We start from the raw sequence: 21,211 nt of genomic DNA on the forward strand, positions 1-21,211 counted from the left end.
TCTTTTTTTCTGTTTGTTTGCTTATTTGGGTCAATTCTGGTTTTTTTTCTAGTTGCTTGTTTGTTTTCTAATGAGAGAGAGCCAAAAAGAGTGTGAATTTGGTTGGGTAGAGAGGTGGGGAGGATCTGGAAGGAGTTGGTGGAGGGGAAATGGTGATCAGAATATATTGTATGAAAAAATCTATTTTCAAAAAATAAATACAGCATATTAAGAAAATTTTTTAAAAATCACTAGTGTCAACTTTAGCTCTTGTAGAGGACCTGGGGTTGGTTCCCTGTGACCACATGGCAGCTCACACCATCTGTAACTCCTATACCAGGAGATCTGATGTCCTCTTCTGGCCTCTCCGAGATACTGCTTAGACGTGGTGAATATAAACTCACACATACACATAAAGAAAATAAAATGAGTAAAAAAAAAAAAGACAAAATTATGACTAGAAACAGGAAATTATATAATACTAGACAAAATCCATCAAAAAGACATTTACAATTACAAACATAACATTGACCAAAGAACATTGAAACAAAAAACAGCAATTTAGGAATAGACAAATCAACGAAAACTAGATAGAGATATCAGTGTGATGCATTTAAAAATAGACAAAACAACCAGGTAGAAAATTGAAAAGTAAGACACTGGAGCTGGAGAGATGGCTCAGAGGTTAAGAGCAGTGGTTGCTCTTTCAGAGGTCCTCAGTTCAATTCCCAGCAACCACATGGTGGCTCATAACCATCTGTAGTTAGATCTGGTGCCTTCTTCTGGCCTGCCTGCATACATGCAGATAGAACATTATACATAATAAATAAATCTTAAAAAAAAAGAAAAGTAAGACATTAACAAACCTGTAAACATGCTAGACACAACATACATCTATAAAGGCTTTTAAGTATTTCTACTAAGAAACTGCAGTTTTCTCAAGTTCACAAGGAAACTTCCCAGTATATATAAGCCAGTAGGACAATAAATAAGCCTTGATAAGTTTATCAAGATTGAAATCCTCCAAAGTATATTTCCTGACCCTAAAAGAATACAAAATATAAAACACCAGAAAAAATAACTTAAGGGAAAACTGGAATGGCCTTAAGTATGGCAATGGCATTTTACATACAATATCAAAGAATAATTGATGAGCTGGATGGTGGGAGTGCATGCCTTTAATCCCAGCACTTGACCATCCTGGTCTCTAGAATGAGTTCCAGGACAGCCAGGACTATACAGAGAAATGCTGTCTCAAAATCCAAAAAAATAATAATTGATGAAAAAACAGTTGATAAAATGGACTTCCATTAAATTTTTGTAAAGTTTCTGCTCTGTGAAAGACAATGGTCAAGAAAAAGACAAGCCAGACTAGAAGAAAATATTTTCAAAAGATATAGCTGATAAGAAAATTCTGTTATCCAAAACATGCAGCAAAGTCTTAAAAATTAACAATAAGGAAACAACCTAACTGAAAAAAAAATAGTAAGACAATCTATGCTCATACCTATCTAGAGAATAAAAAAGTGCAGATGAAAATATGCTCAGCATCATATGCTGCTGAGGATATGGAAGATTAGAATTCTCAATGCTGGTGGCAATGCAAAATGGTACAGCCAGTTAGGAAGACAATTCGGCCCTCTTCTAAAACTAAACAATAGCTTGGCATGGTGAGCCAAACTTACAATCCCAGTTCTTGGGAGCCTGATGCAGGAAGATCCTCGATTTGAGGTCAGTTCAGGTTACACACTGAGTTCCATCTCAGTCTGGTCTACATAGTAAGATCCTGTCTGAAAATATTAATAATAATACAGTAAGATGACCCTGTCTGAAAATATTAATATTTTAAACCACCTAAACATAACAAAACACAGTGATCACAGTCCATGATATTTCACCACGTTAAAAAAAAAACCAGTGCTCACTTTGGTGGCACATATACTAAAGTTGAAATGATTTGGAGAATATTAGCATGGCTGTTGCAGAAGGATGGCAGGCACTTTTGTGAAACAGTCATATTTTTGCAAAATCTGTGCTATGCATGAATGAATATTTTATAACTAAGTCCATCCATTGTTTTGTACACTAATTTTTAGTTGAAAAATTTTAGGAAACAAAACTTGAAGGCAATGAAATTTCCTCAATTAGATGAGTAGGTAAATAAACAAATGTGGTACCCACAGACAAAGAACTGTGAATAAAAAAAAGAGTTTTTTTCAGTCATTGTTCTCTTGAGTAGCACTGGTGCCTCACAATCAATTGCTTAAGTATATATATATATGGAAAGGAGAAAAATGAATTATAAATAAGAATCATTTTAAAAATGACAAGAAATGCAAGCCAGACTATTATAGCCCCCATGGAAAGGCTAAAACAGCTAGGATATCACCTGTGAACCGGAAGTAGCCCCTGTGGAGCGGAACACATCCAGTCTGTAGCCCTTGAAGAGCCAGGCGGAGAGCGACCTAGCGCTGCCCATAGGACCTTTAACAGCAACAATGGAAAGCGAATCGATCTTCAGGTCAGACAATACCTGCTTTCCCTAAAAGCACTCTTTTTCTAAGACTACCAAGTCTAAAGACTTGTTTTCAAATGTCTGCTACAAATTCAAGAAAAATACCCCGGCTCTCCATGGCAAAGAACAGGAACTCAACGCCCTTGGATGTGGAAATAGCTGTTCCTAGCCGTTCAGTTAAGAAAAGGGATGTTGAGCAGTTCCTTAAATGTCTTTCGGCCATTTGAGTTTCCTCTGTTGAGAATTCTCTGTTTAGCTCTATAGCCCATTTCTTAATTGGACTGTTGGGCATTTTGATGTCTAATTTCTTGAATTCCTTATATATTCTCGATATCAGTCCTCTGTCAGATGTGGGGTTGGTGAAGATCTTTTCCCATTCTGTAGGCTGTCGCTTTGCCTTGTTGACCGTATCCTTTGCTCTACAAAAGCTTCTCAGTTTCAAGAGGTCCCATTGATTGATTGTTTGTCTCAGAGTCTGTGCTACTGGTGTTCTATTTAGGAAGTAGTCTCCTATGCCAATGCGTTCAAGACTACTTCCTACTTTCTCTTCTAGCAGGTTCAGAGTAGCTGGATTTATGTTGAGGTCCTTGATCCACTTGGACTTAAGTTTTGTGCACGGTGATAGATATGGATCTATTTGCAGCCTTCTACATGTTGATATCCAGTTTTGCCAGCACCCCTAGAAACCTCATCCAACTACTGAGGGATCTGGATGCAGAGATCCATGACTAGGCCCCGGGTGGATCTCTGGGAGTCCAATTAGCGAGAATGAGGAGGGTTTATATGAGCGAGAATTGTTGAGACCAAGGTTGGATAAAGCACAGGGACAAATAGCCAAATGAATGGAAACACATGAACTATGAACCAATGGCTGAGGGGTCCCCACTGGATCAGGCCCTCTGAATGGATGAGACAGTTGATTGGCTTGATCTGTTTGGGAGGCATCCAGGCAGATCTTGTGCTCATTGCATGAGTTGGCTGTTTGAAACCTGGGGCCTATGCAGGATTGTTTGGCTCGGCCTGGGAGGAGGGGACTAGACCTACCTGGACTGAGTCTACCAGGTTGACCTCAGTCTGTGGGGAAGGCTTTGCCCTGGAGGAGATGGGAATGGGGGGGGGGGTTGGGGGGAAGGTGAGGGAGACGGGAGGGGGGAGAACAAGGGAATCCGTGGCTGATATGTAGAACTGAATTGTATTGCAAAATAAATTAATAAAAAAAAAAAAAAAGATGGAGAAGAGAAAAAAAAAAAAAAGAAAAGGGAGCGGGCGGCTGACCTTCAGACTAAGAGCCCGGAAAAATTGGGTCAAGCCAAACAGGGTCACCAGGGCATGCTAACACAGGAAGTAGCCACAGAGGAACCCAATGAGGTTTTACTGGGCCTCCAAGAGAAAGTCGAGACTGGTGGAAATCCACTAGTAGATCCCCAGGCCTCTGGCCTAGTGACGGTAGCCATGGCAACTCGCTTGGCTGTTGTCAGAAAGAACCAGTCTTTGTCTGGCCCGGTGACCACAGCCATGTCCACGCACTTGTCCGTGGCCGGAGAGAGCCAATCTTCGCCAGACCCAACGACCACAGCCATGGCTACGAGCTTGGCTGTTGCCAGAAAAAGTCAGTCTTCATCTGTCCCGGTGACCACAGCCATGTCCACGCATTTGTCCGTGGCCAGAAAGAGCCAGTCTTCGCCAGGCCCAATGACCACAGCCACGGCTACGCGCTTCGATGTTGCCAGAAAAAGTCAGTCTTCATCTGACCTGGGGACCACAGCCATGTCCACGTGCTTGTCCGTGACCAGAAAAGGCCAATCTTCGCCAAGCCCAATGGCCACAGCCACGGCTACGCGCTTCGATGTTGCCAGAAAAAGTCAGTCTTCATCTGTCCCGGTGACCACAGCCATGTCCACGCTCTTGTCCATGGCCAGAAAGAGCCAGTCTTCACCGGGCCCAATGAGCACAGCCATGGCTATGCACTTGGCTGTTGCCAGAGAAAGTCAGTCTTCATCTGGCCTGGGGACCACCGCCGTGTCCACGCTCTTCTCTGTGACCAGAAAGGGACAATTTTCGCCAGGCCCAATGTCCACAGCCATGGCCACATGCTTGGTCATTGACAGAAATAGTCCCACAACTATAACCACGCAATTGGCCAGTCACAGAAAAAATAAATTTCCATCCGACCCAGTGACCAGAGCTACAGCCACATGCTTGGCATTTGCCAATGATGGCCATTCTTTATCTGGCCCAGTGACCACAGCCATGGCAACAGGCTTAGCTGTTACCAAAAAGAGTCAGCTGATGTCTGACCTGATAACTGCCCCCACTGCCACACACTTGGTAGCTGCCACAAACAGCCATTCTCTGTCTGACAAAGAGATGGCAGCCATACCCCTGCAGTTGGCTGTTACCAGCAAAAGTCAGTCTTCATCTTGCCCCATGACCACAGACCTGGCCACACCATTAACTATTGCTACTACAGGGCAGTCTCCATCCCAAGATAAAAGTAACATGAAACAACCAGTTACAGAAACAACTAACAAGGAGACACCTGCTCCAGATGAGATGGCCAAGAACAAGCAACTTGCTAGCAAGAAAAGACCTGAAAGGCAGGTGCGTTTCAGCGTAAGGGTGACAGAGAGTTCCTTCAGATTCAGAGATATCGTGGTGAGGAAGCAAGATGGCTTCACCCACATCTTTTTATCCACAAAGTCATCAGAAAATAACTCACTAAATTTCGAAGTGATGAATGAAGTTCAGAATGCTCTGAACAAGGCTGCTAAAGATGACAGCAAGTTAGTACTTCTCAGTGCAATTGGCAGTGTCTTCTGTTTTGGCCTGGACTTTTCTTATTTTATACAGCGTCTCACAGGGGACAAGAAAAGAGAAAGCACTAAAATGGCAGGATCGATAAAAAATTTTGTGAATACTTTCATTCGGTTTAAGAAGCCTATTATTGCAGCAGTCAATGGCCCAGCCATTGGACTGGGAGCATCTATACTGCCTCTTTGTGATGTGGTTTGGGCTAATGAAAAGGCTTGGTTTCAAACACCCTATACCACCTTTGGACAGAGTCCAGATGGTTGTTCCAGCTTTACATTTCCCAAGATTATGGGAGAAGCCTCTGCAAATGAAATGTTACTCAGTGGGCGGAAGCTAACAGCACAGGAAGCTTGTAAGAAAGGCCTGGTCTCCCAGGTATTTTGGCCACAGACCTTCACCCAAGAAGTCATGATTCGAATCAAGGAGCTGGCCTCATGCAATGCAGTTGTCCTGGAAGAGACAAAAGCCCTACTGCGCTTCAATACCAAGACAGAATTGGAGCAGGCCAATGAGAGGGAGTGCACAGTGCTGAAGAATATTTGGGGCTCTGTGGAGGGGGTAGATGCCATGTTAAAATACTTGCAGAAGAAAATCGAGTACTGATAGGTTGGACTGCCACCGATGACCCTGGAACTGCTTTAAGTACAACATTAGAATACCACTAGTTCCCAGTTATGAATACTTTAAAGCCTGAAACAATGTCACCTGTAGCTCATGCCTAGAAGTAGGACTGGAACACCCAAGCTATCACCAAAGAGTTTAAAGAACTGTGACTTTAAAATCAGTAACTGCAAAGTACCTTTAATGCAATGTCCTTATCTTATATTCATATACAAGCAAGTATGAAAAGGTAATGGTGAGCACTTCTTTGGCCAGCACTATATTAAAAATGACTATTTCATTCTTTTCAGGTACCAAAAAGGTCTGAAATAATTTTTGTTTTCTTTATTTCTTTTCCTTCTGGTGTGATATTTGCTTTCTTTACTTATTTTCCTTCCAGAACAAAGAATCTAAAGGGATATTAGCCAGAATCACATGCCTTTCTAAATAGAGATCTGAGACATTTCTTTTCTCTCCAGGAAGAGAGGTAAAAATACCCTAAGAATGGGAAATTCTGAAACAATAAAAAAAGGGGGAAAAAAGCTTTTAGGAAAAATATTTCGGTGAAAGATCTCAATGTGCACTTAGGGTTCATGTTGAAATAGCAGCTGTTTCTTCCTTTGTTAAGTATGTCCAGCTTTTACCCAGTTAACATGAAGAGACCTCTTTCTCTCAAAGAAAGCTTCTACTGTAGTATCAGTGCGTAACTGAGTAGCATAAGTAAGAATGGCAAAGCTAGTCTTAGAATGCTTGAAATCTGTAAGTTAGTCCCAGTGTGCTTTAAAGATGTCTCACACTTTCAAAAATTAACTGCTTCTTGTTGCTTGGTGGAAAGTATTCCTTTATGCAAAGTTTTGGTTTGCTATTTGTAAATATGATTGGTGTATTGCACCAGAAAAACTTTAAGTTTATAGAGTATAATTTTAGGTTCATTTAAGATATATTTTATTTAATAAAGTAGAAATTCTTTTTTCATACTATTAATTACAGTGAAAATATTACTTTATATACAGTTTTGGTTTGCTATATGCAGATAAGATTGGTGTATTGCAACAAAAAAAATTTTACATTTACAAACTATAATTTGTTTCACTTAGACTTGTATGTAAATTTATTAAATCTTATTAAAATAATTATTTAATTTAAAATATTTGAATTTTATTTAATAACAAAATTATTTTTGCATACTGTTAATTATAGAACTTTTAAAAATTACTTTGTATTTGACACTTAATGTGCTCTGTATTAGCTGTAATATATCTATCATATACTAAATACTATACTATGTCTAAGAATTCACAGCGGAAATATACATGTTCATTCCTTTCCAAAGTAGGGACTGATTCCTAACTATAGAAAAATACTGTTAGATTACTGACATTGCAAAAATATTGAATGCATGAAAAAAGAAAGAAAACCCAGGCCTCATTTTGTAACAATCCTGAGATTTATACTTAGAATTCCCTGATCAGTCAGAAAGCTATAAAATATGGAAATCTGACATTACTTTGGATTGACTGGTACCACAATTTTTTAATTTTTTAGATTTTATTATTTTATGTATATGGGTGGTTTGGCAGAATATTATATATGTCTATGCAACACATGCATAGCTACCACACCTGAGGTCAGAAAAGGGCATTAGATACCCTGGGTCTGAAGTTGCAGATGGTTGTGAGCTACCATGTGGGTGCTGTGAATCAAACCTGGGTCCTTTGCAAGGGCAAAAACTACTTTCAACCACTGACCCATCTCTCCATCCCCAAAGTACCACATTTTTATTACTGCAACCTACTTTACCATTCTGTAGTTTAAAGTATGTAAAACCGGTTAACCTATAAAGTTTTATAGAATATTCAACTGTTAAAACTAGTTACAAGTCATATTTTCTCCTTGCTTGTTTTGAGTCAAGGTCTCGTGTATCTTAGGATGACCTCCAACTCATCATGAGCCAAGACTGGCCTTCAACTCATCTTCCTGTCCCTACCTCTCCAGTGCTAGGATTACAGGCATGTGTCACCATATCCAGTTTTGAATCTACACATGATAAAATGTTATACACCACTGTACCAATGTTAATTTCCGGCCTATAATATACTTAAAATGGCCTTGAGATTCCTCCTATAATTGGCTCCAAGAAGCATTGTTTATGTAAATTATATATATATTAATATTGAATCAATTTAAGGTATCTATTAATTCATTTAAAATTATAGCAGTAAAACAATTATATATATCAGCATTAATATTTTATGAGAACAAATTTGTGTTATAAAACAAGAAATACATTAAGAACTGGAATTAATAAGGTTGCAAATATGTTTAACATCTGGCTTAACATAAAATACCTAGACTGTCATATCTGCTTGTGTATGCAATCTGTTTAGATATGTATTTTTTGTTGTTGTTTTGTTTTTGTTTGTTTTTTTGGTTGAGGAAATGTGAAATCTTGTCCTCACATAAACATGTAATTGTAAAAGGGAAAGGGGAAAACCTTTCAGATAATTGTAGTCACACTTTATTTTGTTGTTGTTATGTTTTTAACTCTTCTCTCATATATTACCCCCAACTGCAGTTTCCCCTCCCTCCTCTCCCCTCCCCAGTCTCTTCTCCCCCCACCCCACCTCACCCCCCGGCCCAACCTCTCCTCTCCCCTAGATCTACCCCACCACCACCCCTCAGCCAAGAGCAGGCCTCCAAGGGACATCAACCAAACACAGCATAACTAGCTACAATAAGACCGGGCAATAAAAGGAATAGGGTCCCACAAGCAGACAAAAGAGTCAGAGACTGCTCCAGCTCCCACTATTAGGAGTCCCACAAGTATGCAGAGGACCTAGGTCAGACCCCTACAGGCTCCCTGATCGCTGCAAGCCATGAGTCCCAGTCAGTTCATTCTGAGGGCCTTGTCCTCGTGGTGTCCCTGACCCCTCTGTTTCCTCCAATCCTTTCTCCCCCTCCTTTGCAAGACTCCCTGAAAGCTCTGCCTAATGTTTGGCTGTGGGACTCTGCATCTTCTCCCATCAGCTTCTGGATGAAGTTTCTCTGGTCTCTGATGAGGATTATGATAGGCTCCAGTCCCAGAACACTCTGCAGGCAGGACAAACAGTAGGTGTCCCAATCCCTCCACTTGGGGCCTTGCCTGGTTACAGAAAATGCCTGGTTCAGGTTCCATATCTGCCATTACTAGGAGTCTTTGCTATGGTGACTCTTGTAGATTCCATGGAGTTTCCATTGTACTAGGTTTCTACCTCCCCCTCTGCATGCCCCCCAATTCCAGTCATTTCTCCCAGTATTTTCTCCCTCCCCGCTACCTAGTCCCTACTGTGCCCATCCCCACCTGCCCCCAGTCCACTGGTGAAATCTATTCTATTTCCCCTTCCCAATGCATCCCCCCTTAAGTTCTCCTTGTTACTTAGCCTCTCTTGGTCTGTGGATTGTAACATAATTATTTTTTACTTTACATCTAATATTCATTTACCATATTTGTCTTTCTGGGTCTGCGTTACCTCATTCAGGATGATATTTTTTAGTTCCATCCATTTGTCTGCAAATTTCATGATGTCATTTTTTTTAACAGCTGAGTAATACTCCACTGTGTAAATGTACCACATTTTCTTTATCCATTCTTCATTATTCAACATCTAGGTTGTTTCCAGTTTCTAGCTATTATAAAATAAAGCTGCAATGAACATAGTGGAGCAAGTGTCCTTGTAGTATGTTGGAGCATCCTTTAGGTATATGCCCAGGAGTGGTATAACTGGGTCTCAAGGTAGTTAAAGTCCCAATTTTCTAAGAAACCACCATATTGACTTCCAAAGTTGCTGTACAACTTTGCATTCCCACCAGCAATGGAGGAGGGTTCCCCTTGTCCCACATCCTCTCCAACATGAGTTGTCACTTGTGTTTTTGACCTTAGTCATTCTGACAGGTGTAGGATGGAATCTCAGAGTTGCTCTGATTTGCATTTCCCTGATGACTAAGGATGTTGAACATCTCAAGTGTTTCTGGGCCATTGAGAATTCTCTCTTTAGATCTGTAACCCAGTTTTAAATGGATTATTTGGTTTGTTGATGTCTAGTGTTTTGGGTTCTTTATATATTTTGGATATTAGCCCTCTGTCAGATGTGGAGTTGGTGAAAATCTTTTCCCATTCTGGTTGCTACACTTTATTGTTACAACAAACCACCTAGGTGGAGGGATATGTAAGGAAAAAGGTTTGTAATGTAATGGCAGGGTTCAGCTCACCATTTGGGGAGCTGAAAGTCTAAAATTAGGATGCCTCACCTGTTCAGCCTCTAGTAAGGACATTCTGGCAACATCACAACATAGAAGATGGTAACATGGTAGGAGTATATGCAAGAGGAACAGAGCTGTTACATGGCAAGACAGGAAGCCAGATAGTTTCAGCGTTGCACTCTCATGAAAAATAACTAAAGGTCCTACAAGAATTACATTAACGCCTGCTGAAGGCAATGCTACTAGTACTTAATTGCCTTCTATTCAGACCATCTCTTAAACATTCCACAACCTCCGAACATAGCCAGAATACTAACCAAGCTTCCAGCACGTGAACTTCTGAGAGACACATTCAAATTGTATGCAAAGTGCAGAGCCAACCAAAATCTTACAAAGAGTAGTTTCTCAAAGATTAGTGGCAACGTGGAAATCAGAAACTGTATCAGTGACCTTTTCATATCTCCAGTCACAAACTGACCTGTCTTGGATTTTGAATGGATCTCAACCCATGTATGACTGACTCTTTTACATTGAATAGCATCATGCAGTAGTCACTTGGGAAACACTAGTTCACTAGGATATGCAAGTCTCATAAATTTTAATACACTTCATTATTCAACATATAAAATCCAAAGCCTCTAAATACTGAAAGGCTGTGAAGCTCACAATGGTGAATATATGTTTTCCCTAATTTCAATATTTGCTTGAAATTTTTATGGGGGAGAGTGCTGAGAATCAAATGTAGAGCCTTATGAAGAATATGAAATTCATTATTGACATCAAATGCTGTGGGGGACTTATTTCAAGTAAAGAAAAAGAGAGTATTCTGCCCTCAGCACTTGACACCAATCAAATGACCATGTGAGTGAGTCCCAATATTTTACTCAAAAACTATAGCATATTCTCTTATATTTTTGGTTGTGAGCCTAGACTTTAACGGCTGAGCCATCTCTCCAGCCCTAGTATATTCTCGATGACAGCCAGAATCCCTTATCTCCAGCACCTAAAAGACATCTTGCACAGGACAGGAGTTGAATGAATCGATGAATAAATGAATGAATGAATGAATGAATGAATGAATGAATGAATGAATGAACAAACTCACCAAAAGAAGTTTGTGTGTCAGATACTGCTGTGAGTACTAGAAAGGCAGAGAGTATAAAAGAGTCAGCTTCTGCCTACTGAGATTTAGCATATAGAAAATACATGTGAGCAACTTGCAAGTCAGTGCTATCCACAAGAGGCCAAGGGTTAGGGAAGAACTTCAGGAAAAGCCTCGCTGAATAGGAGGTTTTGAGCTGTGTAAGAATGCAGAAAGTGGGCTGAGCATTAGAATGCGTACAGTCATTATTCGATGTTCCTGATTAGGGATGATATGATGTGACCAGCTGGGTCATGCTCTTGTCTTGACTCCTCTACTGTTTAAAAAAAAAAAAAAAAAACCCACTATCCCTTAAGTTGCTTTTCTCAGAGTATTTTATCACAGCAATGGGAAAAGAAACTTAGACACCCTTTAAACACATTTTAAAATATAAGCCATTTACTAAACTAGAATACTAAATGTTGGGAAAGATAACAGGGCTTCAAATTTTAGCACTATAGCTGTATGCCACCAGGGATTTCTAAAAATATTGAAAATAAATATTGTTGCTTACTCAAAGAGGGAAACTGATTTCAACTCAAGATAAAAGTGTGTCAAATAATCATGTTTTACTCTAAAATAAGTTGCAATGTTTTACCCTAAATTAAGTATATTCTCAATGTCAGCCAGAACCACTTATCCCCAGCACAGGAACCTCCTTGCGACTTCTACAAGGGATCATTTTGTACTAATAAGTGCACAAGGAGAATTCATACAGCATATTTAACCTAGAGTTGAAAATAAAAGAGTATTCAAAAGGGAAAAAATGAAAGAAAGAAATGAAAGGCTGGAGGGATGGCTCAACAGTTAAGAGCATTTGCTGCACTTGCAGAGGACCGGGCTCCGTTTCCAGCACTGACATAGTGGTTTACAACCATCCCTAAACTCCAGTTCCAAAGGATCCAATGCCCTCTTCTGACCTCCGTAAGCACCAGGCATGCATATGGTGTACAAATATACATGTGGGGAAAACATTCAATTTAAAAAATATCCCAAAAAATCTTTAATAAAATTAGAAATGGAAGAACAAAAGTTCCAGTTAGTTTTGAGTCATAGTGAAGACAAATACTACAGAAGCAAGAACAAGATATTATGCACTATATGGGTATCTATATTAACCTGCATGATGCACAGCAACTCCACTTACACTAAGATTTTGGTGGCTTTTGTGGTTGGTTTTGTTTTTGAAATATATTCTTAGTATGCATCACTGGCTATCCTCGAACTTGTGGGAATCATCTTCCTCAGCCTCCTGAGTGCTGTGGCTACTGCATGTGGAACCATAGCTTTCTTATGTGGGTTTGGCTTGGTTTTGATTTTTTGAGACAGGGTCTCATGTAGGCCAGCCTAGCCTTGAACTCGTGATCCAACTGTCTTAACCTCAAGTGCTGAAACTGGTTGTAGGCATTCATACTACTCCTGGCTTATACTCAATATTTAATTGGGATGAAATTAAAATTGATAGCTGCAATTGTAGAATCTAAGGTGGTTGGCATGGGGCTTGGTCCTGCCTCAACTAAATGTACCAGGCTTTGCTGACTCCCCATGGGAGGCCTTACCCTTTTGAAGGAGAGGATGATTCAGGGGAGGCAATGCTGAGGGGGAGCAGGAGGAGGGATGAGAGGGGTATCTATGGTTGGTATGTAAAATGATTTTTAAAAAAAATTTAAGAAAGAAAATACCTGAGATTGCTGGGATTGGTCACATTGGACTGCTTTTATTTGTGAAAAAAAGAGTGCTATATTCACAAATGTACTGTCTTTATATTTAATAATTAGTTTAAATGCATCCTCATGTTGCCACCTGGTAGGGCTCTATGCTTTTCCAAGATAGAATGAGATAGTGAAAATGTGACCAAGATTGAATATCTAGTCTTGGTTCTGGATCAGATACTATTATTTGCCCTTAGCTTCTGCAATTGTAAAATGGCAATAATATATTGCCATTTTATATATATGCCAATAATTTTATATATATATATATATATATATATATATATATATATGGCAAAATGTTTCAAGAAATAAATAACTTGATGGGTGTGGTGGCATGTGCCTATGTCTTTAATCCCAGCACTGAGGAGGCAGAAACAGGTGGATCTCTGTGAGTTCAAGACAAGCCTGGTCCACATAGTGAGTTCCAGGACAGCAGAGTTATGTAGATACATGATGTCTCAAATAAAAAGAAGTAACATAACTACAGTTGGTTTTATTTATAAATTGTACTGTTACTAACTGGCTTGATATGAAAAACTAATAAAAATATGTGCAATTGTGTATAAAATGGAACTACTGAAAATAGTGACTTGAATTTTGAAAGGCTAGAGTCCTTTTAGAATATGATGAAATTTATGGTGTTTGGGGCTGGAGAGATGATGGTTCAGTGGTTAAGAGGCCCCAAGTCATTTCCTAGCACCTATGGCAGGCAGCTCACAACTGTGTATAACTCCAGATCCAGCAAGATCTGAAGCCTCAGGCCACCAAGGACACCTGTACACATATGTGCACACCCACACAGAGACATATACTTAAAAATAATAAAAGTAAAGCTCTAAAAACTTATGGAGGTTTTCCTAGAAAAATGCACATATGTGTTAAACAGTATGGCATTTTTGTATATATACTTAATAGTATTTTGATCATATTCACCCCTATTATCACATCTGACCCATCCAATGCCTGCTTAATCTCTCTCTCCACAAATATGCTCCCTCTTCTACTTTAATCTCTTTCCTCTGTATGTGTGACCCAATTACTTTCATTTGAGTCATTTATAGGAACATGGGCATTTTCACAGTAGCTACACCACTGAAGAAAATGTCATTCCATTCCTCATAAACTGTTATTATTTAGAACTCCTCAGAAAGTGTGGGGCCTCATGATCCCCTCCCCATTCCAGAACAGGGTATTAATGGATCCAATTCTTACACAAGTAATCACAGCTGCTGTGCATTCAAGAGTGCAACAGACGCTGGACGGTGGTGGCACACGTCTTTAATCCCCGCACTCAGGAGGCAGAGGCAGGCAGATCTCTGTGAGTTTGAGGCCAGCCTGGGCTACAGAGTGAGTTCCAGGAAAGGAGCAAAGCTACAGAGAGAAACGCTGTCTCGAAACACCAAAAAAAAAAAAAAAAAAAAAAAAAAGAGTGCAACAGACATTATTCCTGGAAGCTGTTCCATACCACTCCCTGCTTCATCCTCCAGCTCTTAGGTTCTCCATCCCTTCTTGCACGATGTTGAGCACTGAAGGTGTGATATAACTGCCATATTTATGGTGTGACGCTCAGGTGGCATTTGTTCTCAGTATTTCAATGAGTTATGAGTCTCTGCACTCACTGCTGACTACTCCCTAAAGAGGCTTTCCTGAACAATTGTGCCAGCAGCACTATTCTATGGTCATGAACACAGCTTTTAGAGGGCAATTTGAGAAGCACGTTGAATTACCTAAATGATGGACACACTTGGTAAAACAAAAGCAGTAGCTTCCCCAGGAAGAACTATGATACCCTCAACCATGGGCTTGGTCCAAGTTTGCAGCAGTAGACATGAATTCCTTTGTGTGGAGCGGGCAACAAATCCAGTCACAAAGTGGTTGGTTACTGCGTAACAGACTTGCCACTAGTATAGCAGTGGATCATGTAGTTTGGTGGTCAGTATTATTGCAAACAGGGTCAACAGATGAGTAAGACCATTGAGGACAATTTTTCCACTTCTATTGAACATAGTTTTGGAAGTTCTAGCCAAAGAAATTTAGTAAGTAAAAGAAATAAAATGCATTCTTAATACAAAGGAAGAAGGAAAGTTCTTTTGTCCACAAAAGGCACGAATTTATATATGGAAAGTCCCAAAGGTTAATAAAAGTATTCGAGTTAATAAATTTAGCAAGATCACTAGACAGAAAATCAAAGCATGAAAACCAATTGTATTCTGTGAGTGGGGGTAATGAAGGGCAAGTTTCGAGGGAAAGAGAGCTTAGGGGAGCGGGAGATCCCAGCTGGATCAACAACAGAGAGGGAGAACAAGGAATAGGAGACCATGGTAAATGAAGACCACATGAGAATAGGAAGAAGCAAAGTGCTAGAGAGGTCCACAGAAATCCACAAAGATACCCACACAACAGACTGCTGGCAATGGTCAAGAGACAGCCCGACCTGACCTACTCTGGTGATGGGATGGCCAAACACCCTAATTGTCGTGCTAGAAATCTCATCCAATGACTGAGGGAAGCGGATGCACAGATCCACGACCAGGCCCCAGGTGGAGCTCCAGGCGTCCAATTGGCGGGAAAGAGGACGGTTTGTATGAGCGAGAATTGTTGAGACCAAGGTTGGAAAAAGCACAGGGACAAACAGCCAAACGAATGGAAACACATGAACTATGAACCAATAGCTGGGGAGCCCCCAGCTGGATCAGGCCCTCTGGATAAGTGAGACAGTTGATTAGCTTAATCTGTTTGGGAGGCATCCAGGCACTGGCTGTTTGGAACCTGGGGCTTATGCAGGGACACCTGGCTCAGCCTGGGAGGAGGGGACTGGACCTGCCTGGACTAAATCTACCAGGTTGAACTCAATCCCCAGGGGAGTCTTTGCCCTGGAGGAGATGGGAATGGGGGGTGGTTTGGGGGGAAGACGGGGGTGGGGGGGGCGGGAGGGGGGAGAACAAGGGAATCCATGGCTGATATGTAAAATTAAATTAAATTATAAAATAAAAAAATAAAGATGTTAAAATTTGATACATGTTCAATAAATTAAAAGTGTTACTTTTAAAAAAAAAAGAAAGAAAAAGAAGTTGAGAAATTTAGTATAGTCTTAACATATAAAATACTTTTGAATAAAGTTAAATAAGTAGGCGAAAGATTTGTACACATACAACTACAAAATACTAATGACGACAAAATTAAAGATATGAATAAATGCAAAGGCATCAATGATTATGGATTACAAAACTTAATAATATTAAGATAGGAATATTATTGAAAGCAATTTATAGATTCAGTGCAAACCACACGAAAATCCCAAAGTACATTTTACAGAAATAGATAATTCATCCTAAAATTCAAATGTAATCTCAAAGAACTCCAAATAAACAAAATCTTTCAAATGTCACTTTTATTTAAGTATTACAGGGGCATACACACGCCACAGAGAATGTTTTCGGCAGTCAGAGGACAACTTTCAGGAGTCGGTTCTCTCCTGCATTGTGGTCCCAGGAATGGGAACTCAGGTTCTCAGACTTGATACCAAATGCCTTTACCTGCTGAGCCATCCTGATAGCCCCAAAATAATCTTGATAAAAAATAAAATTGTAAATCTCACACTGACTGATTTCAAAACTTGTGTCAAATGAATTGTACTTGAACCAATATAGAACTTGGATTAAAGACATGCATTTAGATCTGTTTGCCAGAACTCAATGGCCAAAAAAAGAAAAGCCTAGAATTTATGGTCAACTGAATTTCAACAAGTATGCCAAGAATTTTTGTAGCCTGGCCTGGAGCTTGGTATGTAGACTAGGATGGCCTTAAAGTCATGGTGATCCATATGCCTTTACTGCTTGAGTACTGGGATTAAATGCATGTACAACACCTGGTCAAGATTACTTAGTATAGAAACAAGTTATAAACAGAATCTAATGAGTAAACCATGATAAACACATTCCAAATTACGAAGTTGAACTCTTTTGTGCAAAATTCATACAAATTAACTGAAAAAGAAGCAAACCTCTAAAACTAAAAAATGCTTAAACTGTAGAGGAAATCATCATGACAATGGAATTGACAATTATTTCATAGATATAGCAACAAAAGCATAGGCAACATAGGAAAACTGGATTTCTCAAATTAAAAACGCATGCACAAAATGGCACACCAAGACAGTGAAAACATAACTCCCAGTTGGAGTATGAAGACAATTATATTTGTTATGTAATTCTCTACACCTTTATCCTTTTAATAAAATAATTATTGATAAATACATAGCTCACAATTTTCTCATTTACATGATTTAATTGTTTAAGTACATATTCGTAGCTGCACTAAAAATCATTACACTGGATAAATGTGTAGTAATCATGACAGTGCTCATGATAACAATAAGCAAGTGGCTTTTCTCTGTAGCTCCTGTGCCCCTTCCAAGGCACAGACATTTTTTTTTCAAGTTTCCAACAAATTTGTGGCAGCTAAACATTCTGCCAGGGAATTAAAAAAGGAGGAAATGCCAAAGAAAGTGTAAATCTATGGCATTCAAACAGTTCCTGGTGTGCCAGAGCTTCTTGCTTACTGTGACTTTTGGAGCTTGCACTGGATTCCAAGTTGACCGTGATGACCTCTGAGAGAACTCCACTTGTATGATATTTTCTTAGTTAATATCGAAAGTCAGAATCTGGCCACAGCCCAGAGAAAAATTATATTACTTGGTCATTTAGTCTGCCCACCAGACTGCAGAACTTTCTGGGCCCAGTGTATACTTCTTAACATCTGAAAAGCTTATTTTTTCCCCAATTTTCTGAGTACTGGGCCTGTCTGTGATCCCTAAAGGAATATTCTAGCTCTCATTGGTAGTGCCTCCACAACAAAACTCAGCTCTTAAGTAAAAAAATAGGGGGACTTGCGGGCCCACAAAATACAGAAGAAAAAAACTATAATATCCCTACTACTGCTCTTACCTCTGTGTTGTCATTGTGGAAATTAAAAATGAAATAAAAAATAACTTGAATCCTTCAAATCCTGAGAACAGAGGTTGCTCCTATGCCTATATACAGATCTTAAGGAAAAGAAGCTAAAAGACTCTGCCACCCACACGAGGTCTGTTTGCCTACAGCAGTAAACCTCCCTTGGGAACAACTTTATTTCTTTAATCACAGGAAAACCCTTTTCAGACACTACTCCATGAAATGTGGTATATTTACACAATGGGATATTATTGGATTCAGAAAAATGATATTAATGGATAAATGCATAAAAATATACTTGATAGTGAAAGTATAAAATCCAATGTGACATAAACTGGGTGGTGGGTGGTGCATTCCTTTAATCCCAGCACTCAGGAGGCAGAGACAGGCAGATCTCTGTGAGTTCGAGGCCAGCCTGGTCTACAGAATGAGTTCCAGAGAAACTCTGTCTGGAAAAACCAAAAACAAAAAATCCAATGTGACGCTCCACAGCTTCTGTTCTGAATGACTACTCTAACTGTATAGAAGTTCATTGAGTTATATAGTCTTTATTTCCAATGTCTTTTATAATGAAGTCTAAAATAAATAAATTCAAATTGAAATTATGAAATTTGCAGGTGAATAAATGGAGCTGGAAACAATCATTCTGAATAAGGTAACTCACACTCAAAAAAGACAAATGCCACGTGTTTTCTCTCATCTGTGGATGTTAGCCTTGAATCTTAAGATATATATATTTCATTTGGGATGCCCATAAACATTAGAAAACTGCTAAAGTCTTAGTCAGTGTTCTATTGCTGTGAAGATATAACATGGCCACATCAACTTTTATAAAAGAAAGCATTTATTTAGAACTTGCTTACAGTATCAGAGGTTTAGTCCATTATCATCATCACAGGGAGCATGGTGGCATGTGGGCAGACTTGGTACTGGAGAAAGAGCTGAGAGTTCTACATCCAAATCCACAGACAGTAAATCTGTTAGGCCTGGCTTGAGCTTTTAGAACCTCAAAGCCCACCCCCAGTAACACACTTCCTCCAACAAGGTCACACCTCTTAATCCTTCTCAAGTAGTGCCAACTCTCTGATGACTAAGCTCATATATTCAAATATATGAGCCTGTAGGGGCCATTCTTATCTAAACCACCACATTCTACTCCCTGGCCCCCATAGGTTTATAGCCTTATCATAAAGTAAAAAATGCATTCATTCAGTCCAATTTCAAAAGTTCCCATAGTCCAATCTCAACACTGCTTAAAAGTACAAAGTTCAAAGTCTCTGAGACTCATGACATTTTCTTAATCATAACTCCCCATAAAATCAAAATCAAAAAGTATTTCACATACTTCCAATACACAATGGAACAGAATACACATTACTATTCCAAAGGGGAAGAAAGGAAGCAAAATGAAGAAATAATGGGCCAAAACCGGACTGAAAACTAGCAGGGCAAACTCCAAATTCTGCATGTGTGATATCAAAGCACTCTTCAGATCTCCAACTCCTTTCAGCTTTGTTTACTATAACACAGTTCTCTCTTTTGGACTGTTTCCACACCAGGTCTGCAGCTCTTTTTAGCAAGTATCCCACAATACTAGCATCTCCAAAATATTGGGTCTCCAACATAATCCACGCTTCACCTTCACAGCTTCATGCAGTAGCCTCTCTGGACTTCCACACAGGGACACCCCTGACACATGCCTGACCTCAGGGGCTTTCCTTAGTCAAGGAGGTAGATTCCACAACCCCTTTCTGATATGAGATGTCTTTCTGTATGCTGTAAATATGTGTTGCTCTGGTTGGTTCATAAATAAAGCTATTTTGGCCTATGGCAAGGCAGCTTAGAGGCAGACAGGAAATTCAAGCAGATAGACAGGAAGAAGAAAGGCAGAGGCAGAGGAGATGCCATCCCACCATCCAGAGAGCAGCATGTAACTGCCCACAGGTAAAGCCATGAAACACATGGCGACATATAAATTAATAGAAATGGGTTAAGTTATAAGAGCTAGATAGCAAGAAGCCTGAGCCATTAGACCATACAGTTTATAAGTATTATAAGCCTCTGTGTGTTTAGTTGGGTCCAAGCAGCTACAGGACTGGGCAGGACACAGGAAAATTTCTGACGACACCTTTATTATATCCTTGACTCTAAAGTCAGAACCACATGGTACACATTCTGCTGCATGCTGAGGCTAGAACTTGCCCCCTCCTTCAATTACATCTTCATCAACTTTCTGTTGCTGATTGTTTCCTTCACTGCTTAAGCTTTTTTTTTAATTCCTTTTCACAAGTTGGATGTTTAGCTGGGTGAGATCTTATCCTGAGATTGCTACTCCCTTTATTCAATTTAGTATCAGGCTTTTCTTCAAACTTTTTAAGTCCTTGAGCACTGTACTTAGCTCTGTTATACTTTCTGGTGCTCCTTTTCTCCTCAAACTGTACATTTTGAATTTTTCCTTACTCAGCTTGCTCCTTTTCATTATAGATCTGCATAAAACTGGCCACTAATAACCAAGCAACACAGTCAATACTAGGCTGTCCTGAAATCTCTACTGTCAATGTCATTAATCTAAAACTCTTCAATTTAGCCTCAGACAAAATTTTTAGGACAAGGGCAGAAAGTAACCACATTCTTTGCCAAAATAGTATAAGAATAGTCTCCAGGCCACTTAGCAATTTGAAAATTTTTTGAGCTGGGACCCTACAGTTCAAATTACCCTCAGCAGTGCCTTCCATGTTCCTATTAGGATAGCTTATTAAGCCCCACATAAAGTATTCAACCACTTTCCTAATCCAAACTCCCAAAGTCTACATTCTACCAATAAGCAGAATAGTCAGGCCTCTCACAGCAATACTGTGTTCCCTGATACCAACTTTTATCTTAGTGGTTCTACTGCTTTGAAGAGACACTATGACCAAAGCAATTCTTATGAAAGGAAGTATTTAATTGCGGCTTGCTTACAGTTTCAGAAGTTTAGTCTATTATCATCATGGCAGAGAGCATGGTGGCTGGAGTGCTAGAGAAATAGCTGAGAGTTTTACATCCAGATCCACAGGCATCAGGAAGAGAGATCCCATAGGCCTGGCTTGGGCTTTAGGAACCTCAAAACCCACCCCCTAGTAACATACTTTCTCTAACAAGGCCATACTTCTTAATGCTTCTCAAATAGTACCAATCCCTAAATGGCAAAGCATTCATATATATTCAAATGAGCCTTTGGGGGCCATTCTTACACACACACACACACACACACACACAC

At 39.7% G+C, this 21,211-nt stretch overlaps 1 protein-coding gene and 1 non-coding gene across 3 annotated transcripts in view; one reads left to right on the top strand and one right to left on the bottom strand.

The window, feature by feature from the left end:
- Ophn1 (oligophrenin 1) overlaps positions 1 to 21,211 on the bottom strand; it is a 358,580-nt gene that overhangs the window by 267,332 nt on the left and 70,037 nt on the right. The window lies entirely within an intron of this gene.
- LOC128117939 (U6 spliceosomal RNA) lies at positions 1,897 to 2,003 on the top strand. Its single transcript, XR_008220955.1, has one exon. It is a non-coding gene; the product is annotated as a U6 spliceosomal RNA (small nuclear RNA).

Source organism: Peromyscus californicus, unplaced genomic scaffold (assembly GCF_007827085.1).
Source record: "Peromyscus californicus insignis strain IS unplaced genomic scaffold, ASM782708v3 Scaffold_10__1_contigs__length_136768540, whole genome shotgun sequence".
NCBI lineage: Eukaryota > Metazoa > Chordata > Mammalia > Rodentia > Cricetidae > Peromyscus > Peromyscus californicus.